At 39.0% G+C, this 13053-nt stretch overlaps 1 protein-coding gene across 2 annotated transcripts in view; it reads right to left on the bottom strand.

Annotated features, from left to right (window-relative positions):
• The window catches only part of sfmbt2 (Scm like with four mbt domains 2), a 63787-nt gene extending 56650 nt beyond the window's left edge, over positions 1-7137 (bottom strand). For both annotated transcript variants that reach the window (XM_083934825.1, XM_083934826.1), the window contains exon 1: positions 7021-7137. The gene's annotated coding sequence lies outside the window, so the exon portion shown is untranslated. The remainder of the gene's footprint in view (positions 1-7020) is intronic.
• Between the last annotated feature and the right edge of the window lie 5916 nt (positions 7138-13053).

Here is a 13053-nt window from a genome sequence, read left to right as displayed (position 1 = left end):
CCTTTATTCTAGAGCCCTTACATACGCTGACATTCATGAATGTTGGTATTGTTTTGGCTCTGTACTCCATCACGTTAACCTTAAATGAAACGCTGTGTTCAAAGTGCTGCTGAGCTTCGGTACGAGGCTTTTAACGACCACATCAGATGAAAAGTATCAGAACTGAAGCCCTGTCATTGTGCTTCTGCGCTGCCCAGTAATTGGACGCAATATGTATTAAAAAAAAAACAACAGCAGCTGGTCCAACACTCATGGATGGATTACTGAATGGGCACAGGCACAGAGTCACAAAATGTTGCTGGAAAAAAACACTAAATCAATGGTAAAGAGACAATAAATGATTCAAGAGACGACCAAAAACATGCACAATGACTGCAACGTGAGCTACGTCTACAGATAGATGCAAAACAATCACTGGGATGCTAACTTACAGAAATCTGATGCAAAACGATTACAAAGACATGCAAAACAACCACAAAATCACCACAATGAGGTGCAGAATGGCTGAAAACCACTATATAGAACTGTATAACGACTAAAAAACGAGGCAAAACCACCACAAAGGAACGCAAAACTACTATAAATAGAAGAAAACTACTAAAATGCACATAAAAACAACTATAAAGAGACACAGAAACACCAATCAGGGACACAAAGTTACTATAAATAGATTAAAAATGCCTAAAAATGGACATATTACGGCTATAAATAGATGAAAACCACTATGAATAGATGTAAAACGACTACAATGAGACAAAAAACAACTATAAAGAACTGTAAAACGACAAAAAAAGACACAAAATCATCACAAAGGGACATAAAACTCCTACAAATAGATGAAAACTACAAAAAAAGGATAGAAAACGACTAAAAAAGAATAGAAAAGGACTATAAAAAGACATAAAACACCACAAAGGAACATAAAACTACTATAAATAGATGAAAACTACTAAAAAAGGACAGAAAACGACTAAATAGAGACACAAAACCACCACAAAGGGACATAAAATTACTATAAATAGGTGAAAACTATTAGAAAAAGGATAGAAAACGACTAAAAAAATAATAGAAAAGGACTAGAAAAAGACACAAAACACCACAAAGGAACATAAAACTACTATAAATAGATGAAAACTACTAAAAAAGGATAGAAAACAACTAAAAAAAGACACAAAAAGACTAAAAAAAGACATAAAACTCCTATAAATAGCTGAAAACCAGTGAAAAGAGCCTCCGCGGGGCCTCTCTCGTGTCCCACCCGTTCCTTCTCCTTCCTCCACGTGTGAAAACACTGAAAACTGAAAGTTGTTTCATTTCAGATGCGATGAGCGGGATCGAGGTCAGAGCCAAGGAAACAGGAAATGTGTCATTGTCCAAATACTTTTGGACCGCGTTGCTCATTTCCCCAAAATACACCCGACATATTTATCATCCTAGTGAACTTCTGCAATCTATAAAAGGTCACTTATGTCTCTTTTTATGGAGTTTATTCAGCTCCCTGACGTTTTATTAAGAAGTGATTAAGTTTCCATTTCTACTGAAGGTGTGAACAGGAAACATTTAGATGAATTAAAAGCACTTTTGAATCATTTCAAGGTGCATTTTTAAGACTTTTCATGTATATTTTACAGAAGTTTGTGTTTTACAGAAGGGTTCATTCAATTAAAGGAAAACTCAAAGTTTCATGTTTCACATTGGGTTTGTAATTAGACTTGGCTTCATTTATAACCTGAATTTAAAGCACTTTTAAGCATTTTTTAAATAAAAACTACTAAAAAAAAAGACAAAACCACCACAAAGGGACGTAAAATTACTATAAATAGATGAAAACTACTAAAAAAAGGACAGAAAATGACTAAAAAAAGACACAAAATCATCACTAAGGGACATAAAACTACTATAAATAGATGAAAACGACTAAAAAAAACACAAAATCACCACAAAAGGGACATAAAACTCCTATAAATAGATAAAAAACTATTACAAGAGGATAGAAAATGACTAAAAAGAGACATAAAACTACTATAAATAGATGAAAACAACTACAAAAAGACACGAAACCATCTGAACTGTTTATTTTGTGACTTGGCTTCATATATAACCTGAATTAAAAGCACTTTTCACACTTGTTTGTGTAAAAAAAGGATAGAAAACAACTAAAAAAATACAGAAAACCACCACAAAGTGAAATACAATTATTATAAATAGATGAAAACCACTAAAAAAAGATAGAAAAAGACTAAAAAAAGACACAAAACCACCACAAAGGGACATAAAACTACTATAAATAGATGAAAACTACTAAAAAAGGATAGAAAATGACTAAAAAAAGACATAACACTACTATTAAATTGTTGAAAACCACTAAAATAGATGTAAAATGACCACAATGAGACAAAAAAACACTGTATAGAACTGTAAAACAACAAAAAAAGATGCAAAACCTCCATAAAAGGACATAAAACTACTATAAGTAGTTGAAAACCTCTTAAAAAAAGATAGAAGACAACTAAAAAAAGACACAAAACCACCACAAAGCGACATAAAATAACTATAAATAGATGAAAACGACTAAACAAAGACACAAAACCATGTGACCTGTTTATTTAGTGACTTTGCTTCATATAAAACCTGAATTTAAAGCACTTTTAAAGGATATGAAGCACCCAAAAAAGCCTTTTTAGTGCTAAAGTAACGCATCTTAACTAATCACAGTTAGAAAATACCAGAAAAGTCAAGTTTAACCGTATGTTTAAAGCTTCCTGTGCGAGTTTTTTCTAAACTTGTTGCGGAGAGATTCAACTTTGACGCATTTAAACTTTTAAAAGTCCTGGGGAATTTAAAGAAGGTCACGTATTTAACTCTTCTGGAGTCGATGCCGTTTCCCCTCAGGACTTAAAGAATGTTCTCATTCAGACAGAAATGAAACTTTACAGCTGAATCCTCCTCCTGCCTCTAAAATAAGTGACGTTATAACGAATAATTACATTAAAAAGGAAACTTTAAGCATCTTTTATTACATAGTTGCAACAATCGGTCGACAAAGTCTTTTTTTTATGCAAAAATGGCAGAAAAAAGCTGCTTTTCAATGCAAAAATGGCTGAAAAAGCTGCTTTTCAATGCAAAAATGGCTGAAAAAGCTGCTTTTCAATGCAATAATGGCAGAAAAGGCTAATTTTCAATGCAAAAATGGCCGAAAAGCTGCTTTTCAATGCAAAAATGGCTAAAAAAGCTGCTTTTCTTTACAAAAATGGCAATAAAAGCTGCTTTTCAATGCAAAAATGGCAGAAAAGGCTGCTTTTCTTTGCAAGAATGGCAGAAAAAGCTGCTTTTCTTTGCAAAAATGGCAGAAAAAGCTGCTTTTCAATGCAAAAATGGCAGAAAAAGCTGCTTTTCAATGCAAAAATGGCGGAAAAAGCTGCTTTTCAATGCAAAAATGGCAGAAAAAGCTGCTTTTCAATGCAAAAATGGCTGAAAAAGCTGCTTTTCTTTGCAAAAATGGCCGAAAAAGCTGCTTTTCAATGCAAAAATGGCCGAAAAAGCTGCTTTTCTTGATTTCACGTCGTATTAAATTGAATATTTTGAGTTCTGACTGACAAAACAAGGCATTTACAGACTTCACCTTGGACTTTTCTGACATTTAAAACCATTTAATCCAGAAAATAATCCGCAGATCGATCGATAATGGAAACAATCGGGAGTTGAGACGCACGCTGAGTTGGTTAAACCAGTTTTTCTAAACCCTCTGGAGCCGAAAAAGCATCCACGGGCTTCTGTTGAGAAAGGTCGACGTCGACGTTAACTCCGTCTTTATCCCTGAAACCACTTTTTTACTTTGGGCGCAGCAGCAGCAGCGGCGTTTGTGCTCGGTGGAGCTTACCGGCCCTGCAGCGCCCTGGAGGAAGGTCCAGATTGGTCACCGGGGGGATTAAAGTGGTCTGGGAGAGTTAATCTCAGGACATTTGTTGCCCCCGCGGACTCAGATTGAGCCTGTTTTTTTTATTGATTAGCTCCCTGATGGGTCGCCGGGCATCCACATGTTGTCCCCCTGCCCTGCCTTTCCCTAAACCCATCCCTGCCACAGCTCTAATGGGGGATTAGGAGATTAACGAGGGCACGGGCTCGGGGTTTTATTGCATTACTCCCTATTAGGTTCTCCTCTCTTAGACCCATCCAAGAGTTGTTTCCTCTTGGCGACAGGAGGCCCTCGATGCAACAGTTTGCCCTTTGTTTTCGTGTGTGTGCGTGTGTGTGTGTGTGTGTGTGTGTGTGTGTGTGATGGCTCGCTGGGCTGTATGAGATGATGATAAACAGCAAACTGCCCCCATGTCGGACCAGAGACGGTCACTTATGTCGCTCTTTTATGGAGTTTATTCAGCTTCCTGACGTTTTATTAAGAAGTGATTAAGTTTCCATTTCTACTGAAGGTTTGAACAGGAAACATTCAGATGAATTAAAGCACTTTTGAATCATTTCAAGGTGCTTTTTTAAGGTTTTTCAGCATGTTTTTTTATAACTGTTTATTCTGTGACGGTGTTTTACAGAAGGGTTCATTCAGTTAAAGGAAAACTCAAAGTTTCATGTTTCACATTGGGTTTGTAAGTAGACTTGGCTTCATTTATAACATGAATATAAAGCACTTTGAAGCGTTTTTACATAAAAACTACTATAAAAAAGATAGAAAACGGCTAAAAAAAGACAAAACCACCACAAAGTGACATAAAATAACTATAAATAGATGAAAACTATTAAAAAAAGGATAGAAAACTACTAAAATGCACATAAAACGACTAAAAAAGACACAAAACCTCGGCAAAGGGACATAAATTAACTATAAATAGATGAAAACTACTAAAAAAAGATAGAAAACGATTAAAAAAAGACACAAAACCATCACAAAGGGACATAAAATTAATATAAATAGATGAAAACTACTAAAAAAGGATAGAAAACGATTAAAAAAAGACACAAAACCACCTCAAAAGGACATAAAATTAATATAAATAGATGAAAACTACTAAAAAAATTATATAAAACGACTAAAAAAAGACATAAAACCACCACAAAGGGACATAAAACTACTATAAATAGATCAAAACTACGCATTCGGTTTCACGTTGTATTAAATTGGTCAAAAAAGTCTTTTTTTATGCAAAAATGGCAGAAAAAGCTGCTTTTCTTTGCAAAAATGGCAGAAAAAGCTGCTTTTCTTTGTTTCACGTCGTATGAAATTGAATATTTTGGGAGTTCTGACAAAACAAGACATTTACAGACTTCACCTTGGACTTTTCTGACAAACGACTTCCTACACAAACACAAACGCGTACTGCACAACCTGCAGCTTTGACACCCAGGAGGCGGTCAGCAGAGAGTTGGTTTGACCTCTTTAGAGACCTCCTCCTCCTCCTCCTCCTCCTCCTGGTTCTCAGATTAACAGACAATGCCTTCATCAAAAGCAGCTAAATGATGAATTAAAAACAGATAAGTGGCGGCAAACACACAAGGACACAGTCCAAAGCATCAATGTTGTATCGGTGCAGCAGGACTCCTCTTATTGATCTCCCCACGTGGAGAAGACGCATCACATGTCCCCTTATAAGTGCTCTTTTTGGGGCATGTTAGCGCTCACCCGTCCCCACTCCTCCTCAGCTCCACGGGAGAAGACAAAATAGATCTTTGGAGCAACAAGAAGTCCACGGGCTTTATTGTTTCTGTTCATTATGGTGACGGATTTAATCTGGAGGAGGAACCCGCGAATAACGCAAAGCTGTTAAAAAACCCTCGGATTTGCGGAGCAGCCGCGCAAAAGAGACGTAATTACGCAGATAGCCTTTACGCGCGGTTTAACCCAAACATCTGCAAATTTACCCCAAAAGAGAAACAACAAAGTGGGGGGAGAAATATGCAATCATCAACATATTAATCTACTATTAATCTAGATTACACACACACACAAAAGGGGGTGAAATCGCCCTGCTGTCGGGGGGTTTATTGGGATATTAATCCGGGTTTAATGTAACGGACATGAGGCGTGAGCGCGAGCCTTTTTTGGATAAAAGTGAAAGAGGAAACGTGAAGTGCACATGAGGAAGATGAGGCAGTGAGGGGTGTAGCCAGGGCAGGCAGCCGTGCAGCCAGGCAGGCAGGCAGGCAGCCACTCCGCTGGTGTACTTTGCACACTCACAACTGCAGCGGAAAAAAACTCCCACGGAACCGCGGAGAGCACACTTTGGATCTAATTGATTCCGCCCCGCGTGTGCGCATCCAAAGAAACCGAACCGGGCGCGTTATCTGCCGCCGTTGGATTTTTTCCTCGTTCAAAGATTTTCCAAAGGCGCAGCAGCACCCCCCCCTCACACACACACACACACACACACACACACACACACACACACACACACACCTCCTCCGAACACCGTAGTACCCAACCCCGCCATGTTGAAAGTGCGTTGACATTTTTGGCAGTGTCCGGTGTTTTCCCGTGGCACGCACCTCGGGGGTGACGCGCGAAAAAATCCCCCCAAAATGACTCACGTGGAGCAGAAGTCGTTTCTGTACGCGAGCGTGCCAAAAACAACTTCGCGTGCACGTCGAGCAGCAATTGCGTCACGGGCTCTGGACGCTGACATGAAATGACATTTGTGCTGCAGGTTCTCCCAAACGCGCGTTATCTCTCGCGCACTTTAATTGCGCGAGGGACGCGGAACAGTGAGAAGAGGGGAGGGGGGGGGGGGGGGGGTACAAAAAACAACGATGTTAGCAGCGAGTCCCACGAGACAGCGTCCTCGAGCCGGCCGAAAGCTGTTAATGACGGCGCGCGAGAGACACTTTGAACAACTTGGCGACTATTTTTCTGGTTTCCACAGAAACCGCCTCTCGAGCGCTTCGCGTTTTCGTTTCCTTGAGCTCGAGGAGGAGGAGAAACAAAAGTCTGCGCGTGTTTTTATTCCGTCGACATAACGAAATTAAAAGCGACGCAGCGAAACCACGGAAAAAGCCTCCGTCACCTGTCCGTCTTACCTGTCCAAGTTTCCCCCGTCGCCTCTCCTTCTCGAGACCCCCTCTGTTTTCTCTCTCTCTCTCTCTCCCTCTCTCTCTCTCCCTCTCTCTCTCTCTCTTCTCCTCGTTCGCGTGAGCCCGAGCACAGCAACGCGAGCGACGTCTTTCAGCTGCTTCTGCTGCCCCCGTTCCAATATGGCATCTCCCGTCTGCGCATGTGCACAAAAGCCGTACAGATATTTCCAAGGCAACTCCTTCGCGGAGCTTTTTTTTTTTTTTTTTAGTGCAGCAGTAAAATATAAATAATAAAAACTATATTTCAGCCTGTTGTAAAATAAAAAAAGGGAACAAACACAAGAGGCAACTGTGAGCTACACAAAGACACATTAAAGCTTATTTTACACCTTTAATATATTTAAATTAGACCATTAAGAGACACTTTGACACAGATTATTGACAGTAAAAGTACAAATACCGCATTATTAGTACAAATCGTGCATGCAGAATGTAAGAAATAGTTTCCTTTTGTCTGTTAAATAAAGCATCAAAGCGTACTCATTATGCAGAATGCTCCTTTAGTCCTTATTATAGCCTATAACTTGATAATAATGCATATATTACTATTGTTATATTGCCACATTATCATGTTTTGTTATGCAAAAATAAACTTAATGTGTCAGATTTATGTCGCGCAGTAAAACGTGAGTATATGTAGTGCATCACAAGTGTAAAGTAGTGGAAATACTCAGTTATTTATGATTAAATCTGTCGTTTTTTCAGTGTTTACAGGCTGTTATTTGATCCCAAAACAGTTTTAAAGCCTCTTACATGACCCTATAATCATCTAAACAACATTTAAAGTGGCCATATTCTAGTGATGCTATAGCAGCGACACACTTCACCTTATTTAGAGCTGCTTCTGTGCAGGAGTGCAGTCATTTATGATCTCTTATTCACCCCTTTGCGTTTGTTTTTATCACTTTTTTCTCCAGAAACAAAGAAACTTGAGTGGAAAATAACTCATGTTGTTATTTTAATGGGGCCGTGGCGTGTTAGTATCAAAGTCAACAGTATCCTCTAGTGGTAGAAGAGCTCTGCACCATGTTCTCTTTCTGTTTGTTTTGTTTTTGTCATGCGTTTGGTTCAAAGGTTGGCACATATTTCGATACACAGACACACGAACAGCAGCAACCAGCAGCAGTAGAGGTGAGCCGGTGCCAGGGAGATAACCTACATGCTGGGAGGTTTCTGGCACGGCACCAAACCGCAGCTTAACAGAAAGTAAAACCCAAATGTGTGTGTGCGTGTGTGTGTGCAACGTGGTCTCGTGGGAGGGCGTATAAATAGCACGCCACTTTTAATGACTTTGAATGACTTTTCGCGTGCATGTCTACGCATATTAAGCTTTTCGCGTGTCATTCACGCGCCTCTTGGTGATACCAGGCTGGTGTGTGTTTGCTCTTTACGCGTTCACTCCAAACAGGTGTTGTGCCGTATCCAGCCCCCCTGCAGTGAAACGCACCCCCTCGCATTATAGGTGATGTTCTGCATCAGAAGGCTGTTGTTTCCACCTATAGGAGTAGTTTATATATATATATATATATATATATATATATATATATATATATATATATACAGGTTTATATCCAGGTAACCCACAACGGTCTGAACATTGGTTACTTACAGTCTTTAAACTATTTTAAAGTGTTTAAAATCACAAACTTGGATGAAAGCGAACACGAAACAACACCTTTTTGTATGTTCTGTGGAAATAAACTGCAGCCATAATTACTAAATGTATTAAATTAAATCTTTTGAGCAAGTTGAATGTATTTGATTTGGGTTTCCTAAATATAATCCTAGCTTTTCTTGCAATTCACAGGTTCAAAAGTGTGTGTTTTTAATGTGGTTAGCTGTAAATAAACTACTCCTATAGGTGGAAACAACAGCCTTCTGATCCTAAATATCACCTATAATGCGAGGGGGTGCGTTTCACGGCAGGGGGGCTGGACACGGCACAACACCGGGAACAGCGTGTGTCACAAACATTTGTCTCGTTTTGTTTTTTTATATTTTGCTGGGAATCCCCTGAAAAAGTCTCCAAAAGCCCCCGAGTTTCCCCCTCAAGTACCCGGCTTATGAAACTATAACGCGTAATAAATGACGCACGCACCTCCTATGAATAAGTCATTTATATGCATATTAGGGAAAAAAGCACAATTATTAAAAATGGATTTAAAACACCACAAAAAGATGCAAAATGACAGAAAATAAATGCAAAACCACCACAAAAAGATGCAAAATGACAGAAAATAGTGAAAAAGTCTCCCAAAGCCCCCGAGTTTCACCCTCAAGTACTCGGTTTATGAAACTATAACGCGTAATATATGACGCATGCACCTCCTATGAATAAGTCATTTATATGCATATTAGGGGAAACGTGATGGGATGCCTGTGTCTATTTGGCCTGATGAGCCACTGTGTTACGGGTAATATTCATATGAACTTTGGAAGGAAAAAATAAAACCTCGTCCTTTTCTTTTTATATTTTTCGATTGTCAATAAAGAGACGCGGGAAATCCCTGAACTTTTAAAGCTTCTCCAGATAAACAAGATCCACACGAGTAACCTAAAACTCATCTCATCTCATCTCATCTTCATCCTCTTATCCAGGGTCGGGTCTCGGGCCCAACAGTTTTAGCAGGGGACCCCAAACTTCCCTTTCCTGGGCCACATTAACCAGCTCTAACTGGGGGATCCTGAGGCGTTCCCAGGCCAGTGTGGAGATCTAATCTCTCCACCTGGTCCTGGGTCTTCCCCGAGGCCTCCTCCCAGCTGGACGTGCCTGGAACACCTCCCTAGGGAGGCGCCCAGGGTTCATCCTTACCAGATGATCCTGAACCACCTCAACTGGCTCCTTTCAACGCAAAGGAGCAGCGGCTCTACTCCGAGTTCCTCACGGATGCTGAACTTCTCCCCCTCTCTCTAAGGGAGACTCCAGACCCCCTCCTGAGGAAACCCATTTCGGCCGCTTGTACCCGCGACCTCGTTCGTTGGGTCATGACCCAGCTTTCATGACCACAGGTAAACCATAACCTAAAACTATTGCATATTAAATTATAGAGATCTGTGCGAGGTATTTCAGAATAAATTGTGCTTTTAACGCATGGTTCTCAACCCCAAAATATGCGGATAAGAGACAAAAAGTAGTTCCTTTCTGCCAAATTGGGTTCATTTTCTTCTAATCAGAATCAGAAAGGCTTTAATATCCCGCAGACGGGGAAATTCGTTTTGTCACAGCAGCAACAGAATATTACAAAATAAGGTAAAAAAAATTGCAAAAATAAACAATAAAGTTAAATTTAAAAAGGGAAGAAATAGAAATAGACATATGTACATATTCACATGATATAGTGCAGTTGTTCTTGTTTTGTTTGTTTTGTAATAATGTAATATGGAGTAAATAAATATGAGTAAATATGAGTAAATATGTCCAAATAGTGCAAAAACAGAAGTGACCATAGTACAGGCACATTGCACAGTGCAGGGTACAGGATGAGGTCAACAGTCTATTGGTTATTAATAAAATTAGTAAAATTCTGAACACGTTCATTCTAAACAAAACAAACAGACATCATATTAATAAGACGAATCACTCAATGCGTGTTCATTTTTAGGGACCACAAGCAAAAAAAAACCCACAGGGAAATCACCAAAATCTTCCAGAAACAACAAAGCTACAAAATAAATGGCACAATTGCGCAAAACCGCATTAAGCGTTTTATTTTGAAAGCGATAACGGGAAGTCCAGTGATGCGTTCACGGCGGTGGGTCTGATTCATAAAGACACAAAGGGAACGACAGAAAGACAGGAGAGGAGAGGAGAGGAGAGGAGAGGAGAGGCGCTCGTGCCGGTGTGATGCCGCTGGAGGAACAGATGGTTGGAGCGTGCGCCCTGCTCCATTAATCTGCCAGAGAAGAGGCTTTTCCGAGCGCGCGAGAGAAGGGATTATCCCCACCCTCCTCCCACACACACACACACACACACACACACACACACACACACACACACACACACACACACACACACACACACACACACACACACACACACACACACATGCCATTTGTGCATGAGCCTGCAGCCACCCTGCACGAGGCAGAGGACGTTTCTTTTCTTTTGTTTTGCATTAATTTATAATCGATTCTGACTTCAGATGGAAGTTAAAAAAAATAAAAAATCTTCTGCACTCTTTAAAGAAATGATCAGAAGTTATTCTCAGAAGCCAGTCTGAGTCCTTTTATAGATGTGTTTGCAGTCAAATAAAGCTAATAATGTATTTATTCATGCTTGGATCCAACGTTTCCGACCAACACAGAGAAAAACAAAAGTGCAGTAAGAGAGAAAAAAAAGTAGGTCATGAGAAAATTTGATTTGTCTTCAAATTGCATCAAAACATTCTTTTAGACAGTTTAAAATATGTTTTATTGTTCCCAAGAGGAAATTGTGCTCCACAGCTGCACTCAACTTAAAACAATATGTAACAAGACAGAACAACAACACACAGATGCAGTAACCAAGCATCATACTGCAAGGATATGGAAGATACATGATATGTAAAGAGTTATGTCAAATACTGCAAATGTCCTGTGAGATAAATGATACAGGCATGCATGGATTACTGGACGGGCCGACTGGGGATAGGAGCAGGGGCTCTCAGTTACAAAATGTCAATGCAAAAAAACCCAAATAATAACAAATGGACGCTAAATGACTACAGAGATGCAAACTGAGCATGAAGAGATGCTAAATGATTGACACAAATAGATCTGAAACATGCAAATAATGTTTACAAGCAACCAGAAGCATGCAAACGAAAAAGGTGAAAAGGTAAAAACAAAAACAAGGAAGTGCAAAAGGACCAAGAATAGTTTTAAAACCGCCTCAAAAAGATGCACAATGACTAAGAATAGATTTAAAACACCACAAAGAGATGAAAAATGACTAAAAATGACCACGAGCAGATTCTAAATGATTAAAAATAGCTGTAAAATGATCACAGAGAGAAACAACATAGACATTTAAAATGACTAAAAATAGATGGAAAATCACCCCCAAAAGATGCAAAATGAATAAAAATAGATGCAAAACGACTCAAAATAGATTTAAAACCACCACAAAAATATGCAAAATGATTCAAAATAGATTTAAAACCACCTGAAAAGATGCAGAATGACTAAAAATTGATGCAAAACCACCACAAAAAGATGTAAAATGACTAAAAATAGATGCAAAATGACTAAAAATAGATGCAAAACCACCACAAAAAGATGCAAAATGACTAAAAATGTATGCAAAACCACCACAAAAAGATGCAAAATGACTAAAAATAGATACAAAACAATTACAAGGACATACAAAAACAACTCAAATGGACTTTAAATGAGCACAAAGAGAAACAGAATGAGAAACTGTAAAAATAATAATGCACAATGACTTTATTATTATTATTACTTTCTTACATCTTCACGTGAGGCAGAGATTTGCCTCGTGCACGGGCCCTCGCGTGCACGACAAAGTGCCACTTATAGTGACACAATCCCTCGAGCCCATTCAAGGAATGCTGCCGCGAGAGCCGCGCAGACCTGCGTCAAATTGCACGAATCAAAACAGGAAGTGAGATACATTTTACTTCAAAATAAAATAAAAAAATGTGGAAAACAACAACAGCTTTTTTGTGGTTAATTAAATGTTGCTGATTGGATCAAACAGGAAGTGGCTGTGGTGGGGGCTTGGTACAAACAGTTCCCCGAATTCCCTCAATCATCTGTGTTTTTTTTAAGAATATATTAGATTGTAATGGAATTATAGAATAAATTATTTAACAGATACAATAATAACCTTGTAATGTTGCTGTTTTAACAGTTGCTTAGATGGCTGAAAAATGTATTCCCTTGTTATTTTGTTGTACCATTTGTTATTATTAAACTGTTATATTTTATCAAATGGAGGAAAAAAAGAGAAACAAGCCCAGAAAACACCCAAGCACCCAC

The sequence above is a fragment of the Echiichthys vipera genome (assembly GCF_963691815.1).
Source record: "Echiichthys vipera genome assembly, chromosome: 20".
NCBI lineage: Eukaryota > Metazoa > Chordata > Actinopteri > Perciformes > Trachinidae > Echiichthys > Echiichthys vipera.
This window is presented reverse-complemented; position numbering and strand designations above follow the sequence as displayed.